Genomic DNA, 8,243 nt, shown 5'->3' with positions numbered 1-8,243 from the left:
ATCGTGGCCCTACGCGTCGCAGGCCCGCAAAGCGACGCGGGAATTGATACTATTTTTAAAATCGAACGGGTTGAGCGATCCCTTGTAGGCGTGTAACAGACAGGCGCACATGTATACCCTGACAGTGCTTTCTTCCCTCTTTTGATCCCTCCATCCCCCCCCCCCTCCCCCAGTGTAGGGTAGCAAACCCGACGCGCGTCTGGTTGACTTCTCTGCAGTTCCTTCATTTCCCTCCGCCTCCTCGTTCTCAAGCCAGGTCAATTTTTTGTACCTTAGCTTGCACACTATGCATAATTCAGTGCTATTTCTGTACGCGTTGCACGCACGCCTTAAAAATAACGAGGCAATGTTTAAATTCAGGCATCAGAAGGATTAGGCGTGTACCGATCTGTCGACGGTCTTCGTCGTCCGCCTTTCGTCTTGCGCGGTATATCTATGCGGAGCTGCTCCCCGCGGATGCGACACATACCTTCGCGCATACAAACGCACCGCGTCTGATACGAGCAATAAAATGCGTCCGGGCGGCGTCTGCCCTCGCCATCCTTGGTGTCCGTGTCCTTCGGAAGGATTCCGCTGCAGTTTCACAGTGCATTATTTATACTCTATTAGTGAAACTATTTGCCGTAGAATCGGCGTAGGTGCTCTATGCGCGTCTATATGGGCAAACGTAACGACTCTCAATAGGACTCCAGGGCTTTTCTCTCTCTCCCTCTCTTTTTCGATTCTCGCAAAATGAAAGGCGTCGTGGCCTCCCGCCCGAAGCATGCTGGAACCAAGCAAGGTGGATCGCTCGTCCAAATCGTGCCGTGCATCGCTTCGTGACAACGAGGTCGATCGTCGCAAAGCTGCGGCGCTTTGCATACCACGCAGGCGCACGAGCACTCTCGAAAGACTAGTTCTCCGATAACAACACTCGAGAACGTTGCGCATTTTTGTCAAGAAAAAAAAATCACCGGGACTGCGGGTGCAGTCGCGGAGAAGACTACCAGGCACTTTCTTTCTTTCTTTCTTTCTTTCTTTCTTTCTTTCTTTCTTTCTTTCTTTCTTTCTTTCTTTCTTTCTTTCTTTCTTTCTTTCTTTCTTTCTTTCTTTCTTTCTTTCTTTCTTTCTTTCTTTCTTTCTTTCTTTCTTTCTTTTTCTTTCTTTCTTTCTTTCTTTCTTCCTTTCTTTCTTTCTTTCTTTCTTTCTTTCTTTCTTTCTTTCTTTCTTTCTTTCTTTCTTTCTTTCTTTCTTTCTTTCTTTCTTTCTTTCTTTCTTTCTCGTTGGATTCAAGCTCGGTAAAGACGTGCAATGAGACATGTGTAAGCCATATTAAACAATATAAGATACTGCAAAGAAGAGCAACCTGACGGTCGCAGTGTACGCAGGTATAATCTGTTCCGGATAAGAAAAAAACGAAAGCAGATGCGTCCACTTCTGCATTTAGACCACACGGTTTGAGCAAGGAAGACAGCTAAACAGAAATGCTCGGCTCAGCTCAAAGGCCCACTTGTGCAAATGTGCATAAGCAGTTTTTATTCGCAGTTAATGTTGACATGTCGGAGTGATGTCACGGCGACTTACAAAGTCTTTGAAAACCTTGTAAGTTAGGGACAGTAGATGGAAGTATACGAAAGTCTCAAATGTGCAGCGTTTTGTGAAAAATGTCACGAGACAGGAAGAGATGGCGCGTATCTCGTTCCGCTGTCGCTGTCTTGGTGGAAGTAGCTTGGGTGAACGCAATACTGATGATGGGCTTCTATGTTCGTGCGCCAGCTTGCATACACACAACAATGGGCGTGACACACTGCGCGTATGTCTTTCAGGTGGTCGCTTAGCGGATGATGTGTCGCGTTCCTGTCTAGGTTACGCTGCTTACAGTGTCAGAAAGCATGTGCCGATGTATCTGGTCGATTCCACGAAAGATCGAAAAAGGGTGTATATTTGATGTTTCCGATTTTCCTGATAATTTTGTATGTTGTGCACATATGATTGCACAGCACGAAATCGCAGTTCGTTTTCAAATAAAAATTTTTTTCAACACAGCAAAATTCGACAAGTGTCGCCGGTTGACGACGACCATTTTACGAAGAATGCGTTTTCGTAACTTCGGAACCATGCTGGCAGCTACTCAAGCTATATATTACAAATATCTTTCTTTTTGGCGGAAGTAGAAGTAAAGAGGAAATAGCTCTTATCATTTCACGGAATTCTGAGTAAATTATGTATTTTTAAAAATTCACGAAAAACGCTGCGTTTTTGAAAATCAGTCAAATTTGGGACGCTATGGCTACTTCTGTGAACATCTTAGCTTGTTCATATTTGCAGTATGAATAGGCCTTTATGTGAATAATGAACCTCTGCATTTGTATTTCTCTAATAATTTTCAAAGTAGTAAATTTTTCATGCTCGAAACACCAAAAAGAGAAAAGTGCTCCTCCATTCAGAAATCTATAATAAAAAAAACCCAATCTCAATTTTGTTCAAAGTCCCCCAAAATGTTCTCAAAGGACTGCAGAATGATATTATGAAAAAACATGTTGCATCATTTTATTACAACAAAAGCAGAAAATGTCAAACATTGTGTTTCCAGAGCGTGGTGGCCACTGCGTAAAGGACATCTCTAGTAACAAGAAAATACAGTAACACGTCTTTTTTCTTCTCTGAGCTTCGCTAAGCAGCAGTATGATCTATTGTTGGAAAGTGGGAACTGTTTTGTAAAGAAAAAAAGATCGTTCCAATTAAATGCATTTGCGACACCACTTACATTCCTCGTCGACGGGCAGCACGGACATTTTCATTCCTCTGAATAATTTTTTTTTAGTAAATGCGCTTATATAAAAGTAACGAAGCTAAACGCGAAATATGTGTAGCTGAGTCGATCATGCATTGTAAGAATGTGAGAAATCGCAAATGGCGGCAGTGGTGAACGGCGAGTACCGCAGTGCAACCTAAGCACAGCAGCCACACATTGTTTGCCAGGCTTTGTCGCTATGCACGAGAAAAAGCTGGGGTGTCGATTGCGTTGGTTACACGATACATTTTTCACCGCTCGTCGCTCTCCCGCCCGGTCTCTGGATCCGCACCGTGCGGATCGTGTGGCCCGCGCTACAAGCACTCGTGTAAACGGAGTAGCATGCGTTAGGCGGACAGGTGTAAAGGGCGGCGCGATGGACGCCCGCCTGAGCAGACGACAGCAATGAGTACGGCTGTGCCAGTCAGCCAAACACCACCTGAGATAGAAGTTAAGCATCCAAATTGTGCTTCACTTTGATGCGATCACTATCCTACGCTCTGAAGGTGGCTATGGGTAGGCGTTATAGCCATGGCCGAGATTTTGTACGGACTGCCTCATGGTGCACAAAAAGAAAATTCCGCTGCAGCAGAATTTTCGTTACGTAGAAGATATCGGATCGAGACTCTTTTGCGGAGGGTCATGAAGCAGGATGCGCTCTCAATTCAAGAGGGAAACCAGATCTGCCAGCACTCCTTCAAGAGAAAGAAGGATATGCAAAACAAAGCAGATGCAATGCAAACAAAACGTGTTTTGTCCGTGGCCAGAACTGCTGCCACCAATCTTCACGTAATCGATTCTTTTTAAACACTGCATTGATCACATAAGGTTTGACAACGTACACATTTGGGCCAACAAAAACCACACCTCTTGGCGACCGCTCTCCAGAAATTCATTTCCATTCATGAGGAGACCTTGGCTTTTATACCAATCTCTCAATTCTGGCACAGCACATCATCATAAGAGACGCATGGAGGGAATGCGTTCTTTAGCACTCAAGATATGAATTATACTCAACTGAAAGAGATGAAAGAAAAGGAGGCTACAACTGAAAGTGCATACTGTGGACTGAGGGATGTCTAACACTGGCGTGAAGTCGCAAACCACGCGAATGCATTTAATTGGAACGGTCTTTACCTTTACAAAACAGTTCCCAATTTCCGACCATAGATCATTACTGTTGTTTAGGGAAGCTCAGAAAAGAAAAAAGACGTGTTACTGTATTTTCTTGTTACTAGAGATGTCCTTTGCGCAGTAGCCACCACGCTCTGGAAACACAATGTTTGACATTTTCTGCTTTTGTTGTAATAAAAATGATGCAACATGTTTTTACATAATATCATTCTGCAGTCCTTTGAGAACATTTTGGGGGACTTTGAACAAAATTGAGATAATGGAGGAGCACTTTTCTCTTTTGGTGTTTCGAGCATGAAAATTTACTACTTTGAAAATTATTAGAGAAATACAAATGCAGAGGTTCATTATTCACATAAAGGCCTATTCATACTGCAAATATGAACAAGCTAAGATGTTCACAGAAGTAGCCATAGCGTCCCAAATTTGACTGATTTTCAAAAACGCAGCGTTTTTCGTGAATTTTTAAAAATACATAATTTACTCAGAATTCCATGAAATGATAAGAGCTATTTCCTCTTTACTTCTACTTCCGCCAAAAAGAAATATATTTGTAATATATAGCTTGAGTAGCTGCCAGCATGGTTCCGAAGTTACGAAAACGCATTCTTCGTAAAATGGTCGTCGTCAACCGGCGACACTTGTCGAATTTTGCTGTGTTGAAAAAAATTTTTATTTGAAAACGAACTGCGATTTCGTGCTGCGCAATCATATGTGCACAACATACAAAATTATCAGGAAAATCGGAAATATCAAATATACACCCTTTTTCGATATTTCGTGGAATCGACCATCTGTGTTCGGGGCGTAAGCGAGTGTTTGGCACTACTGCGAGTGCAATCTCACAGCTAGACCGGTCATCAAGTCCTCAATCTCTGGACAGGCCGACCTGAAGCCCCAACAGCGCCTGCATTCTTGTAAGGAGGCGGTTTATATAGAGACGTGCCTAACCAGCGAGAAAGGGTTCCCCTGTCCGTCTCTTCAGTACAGCAGTCCGTATTCAGAGTGCATGCCGGGGCTGCGATACGCGTCTCTTACGTGCGTGCGTCCTGCTGCTCTCGATAAGGGCGGGGTGGATGCTGCTGGGCGGACAGGAAGCGAACCGAGAGCAGGAACCGGAAACGTCTTCGGGAAGAAGGAGACGGAGCACGCGAATTTGCATTCAACGCCCAAGTCCTTTTCTTCGACAGCGCACTCCGATCATCTGGGTCGTCCCTACGGGCGTTGATCCGCTGACACACATGTATACATACAAACTGTCTCAACAGGCGGGGACAGCGTTGGATTTGAATGAGATAAAAGAAGGCTGCCATCCGTCCCTAAGTGGCCAAGAAGCACATGCAACAACGGCCGCACACGTAGACTAAAACGGCGTGCTTAAATGAGCTTTCTGGACTTCAAAATGGTGGTTAAGTGGCCTGTTGGTATACGTATACATGTAGTTTTTCAAACACAGAAACGGGACACCGAGAATAGACCACACAACACTGGCGCTGACTTCCAACAGGGGTTTTATTGCGCAAACGCGAAATATATAGTCAGAGAAAGGGAAGGCATGTGATAAACATGGTAAAAGAATGACTAGGTGTTACAGGTTTTTGAAGGTGTTAATTTGCAGATATGCGATTTCCTTGTCAAGTAACTGGATGGACGGTGAGTGACCTGATGCATGACGCATGTTCTGGATTTAGCGTCAATCGTCACGTTCTTAGTAAAAAACAGCGCGAAAACACAAGGTCTAGACAGATGAAACGGGACTAGCGCTGTCCAGTTTCATCTGTCTCGTCCTTGTGTTTTCGCGCTGTTTTTTACTATAAATGTGTACCAACAAGCTCAAGTTCGCACGCTTCTCAATTTCACGTTCTAGTCGGTTTTGTGACTATGTAAGACAGTTTGGGGCACTGTGTACAGTCAACCGCAAAAGTTTATGGACCATGCGAGCGCGTGCCAAACTGCCTGCCCGCGCCAGCTAACGGTGCGCCATCTACCGTCGACCGCGCAGTGCTGGGCCGGAAACGAGTCTTCTAGTTATTCACTGGTATGTCAGTTTTCCACTGCCGCTCCGAACATTGTTAGTTTGTTATTTTCACGCAAAGCGCTTACCTGCGGTATGAACGCCATGCTTCTATTTTGATAGCAGAATCAAAGCTGCCACGGCGTGCTTCGAACGGTGTGCCGTTGAGTAGATATCACTCTGTGAGAAGGATTGTGACTGATAACAGTTATACAGATAGACTGCTCTCGACACAGACGCACGTAGCCACGGCTGCCGAAGAGCGCGTCGCGTTATAAAGTGAAAGGTGGAAAATATTCGTGCGCAGTGGGAAAACAGCCAGGTCATCGATTAAGGGATGGATGCGTCTTGGGCGGTGTCGATCGCCGCTTACGTAGCGGAAATGTCGCGAAGAGGCTCTTGGCCACGTGCTGGCGTGGTCCGTAAAGTTTTGTGGTTGACTGTACATGCAGATTCATCGGAGTGGTGATGAAGCTTTTTAACACACACAAAGCGTTACAACGTAGTTACAGCCTCCCCACCCCTTGAAAGATTTCAGTTTTGCATGTGTACCAAGGCGCCAAGGAAGGACACGCACATATACAAACGCACGCACGCACGCACATACATAAAGTGTGGTTGAAATCCCCCCCCCCCCCCCGAAAAAAAATTCTGGCTGCGACTTTAGAGCCACCTTAGAGCATATCTTATGGGGATGTCCAGGCGCAATGGACGATGGCCGTGATGCAGTCTTAAACAGCTACAGTCTCCGCGCGCGCTGGGAGTCTGCGTTGCTCAGCTCGGACCTGCAGCACCAACTCTGGGCCGTCCAGCGAGCCGAGGAAGCCGCGAAGGACCAGCAACCTTTGGCCGAAGCCTAGGCGGGATCCAGGCCCATCCCACCAATTCGCAGGACACTCAATCAAATTATTAGATCTGACGCTACTGTGATCTGTACATGTCACATGTTCCCTATCGAATCCCACGTCTGTCTCTCGATAAGAACTACAGAGTATACATACATGTAGCGACGTGTGACAGCCGCTTCCAGCGCCTCTGATTATGGAAGATGCCGGCTCACGAGATCCAAGTGAAAGAACAGCGGAAACAGTCAGATCCAAACAAATTTTGAGGCAGGAAGAAATCTCGAAGTTTCTATTTTTGAATATATGGTGAAGGAAGGCAGTGCACGCAGGAGCCTCAACGGGCGTGTGTCATACACGTGTACCGCTTCAGCACATGCTTTGTCAAATCTGAGTGAAAAAGCACATGTAAACTTAATACTATATTCAAATATCTTCTTGCTAGAAAAAAAATTGGCGAAGCTTGCACTGAGAGCACAAGGCTTGAAACAGCGAAACTAGACAATTCTGAAGACTAATCAGGATGCTTCTAGGTTGTATCTAGGCCTCAGCTAGGTGATGCGGGTTGTTTCTAGGTTGCTTCTTGGTCGTTGCTGGGCTTTATCTAGGTGATTCTAGGTTGTTTCTACGTCGATTGTCAGCGCAGAGAGGTTCGAGTTGAACCACAGACAGCCACGGACACGACACGGATGTCCAACCTGCACAGACAACCTCTCAGGGACCAAGCGTTCGCCTCTAATAGATCTGCGGGCACGTCGTCATTGGCGTAGGCCTTCCATCGCTTCGGGGTCTTCTAGCAGCCGCCGTTGCCTTTCTCGCTCTCTGTATTATGTCGTTGTACGTACTCGGGGTCTTCGGCTCGCCGCCGTCGCTTCGCAGCCATTTGTTGAGCTAACTGTTGTCGCACTACTGTGGCACTTTCCCTGAATGTTCCCTGTGTGGCGAACCTCACGCCACCCTTTCCCACATTCTTTTCGGCTGCCCTGCTGATCCTCCCCCGTGGGGACAGCCTGCCATCTCCAACTGGGAGGACTGGGAGGTCTTGCTCTCGTCTGGGGACCCGGCGTTGCAACTTGCTGCGGTGACTCGGGCTGCCGATGTCGTCGCGGTGAGAGGCATGACCGTGTAGACGTGGCGTAGGACCACGCAGTGGTCCAGGGATCCTGGGGGTCCAAACACACCTGCTAATAAAGTTTTTCTGTCTGTCTGTCTAACTGTTGCATTCTTCCTTTTTAGTGGACCAGTGGTGGGTAGTGGGGTTTACCCAATTTCTGTGGCACATACCCGTTTATGATGATTATAGTTTCTTGGTGGCGCCAGTTGACTTGGATGGGTTGCGGGTTGAGAAAATTGGTGTTCCATACTTGAGGACGGACCACAGGACGAGTAAGCGCTTTTATTCCTCGTTACTCGTCCTGTGGCTCGTTTTCTGCGTTATACTCTCGCTTTCAGCTCGTTTACCTCACCCTCTATACCACCC

Source organism: Rhipicephalus sanguineus, chromosome 4 (assembly GCF_013339695.2).
Source record: "Rhipicephalus sanguineus isolate Rsan-2018 chromosome 4, BIME_Rsan_1.4, whole genome shotgun sequence".
NCBI lineage: Eukaryota > Metazoa > Arthropoda > Arachnida > Ixodida > Ixodidae > Rhipicephalus > Rhipicephalus sanguineus.
This window is presented reverse-complemented; position numbering follows the sequence as displayed.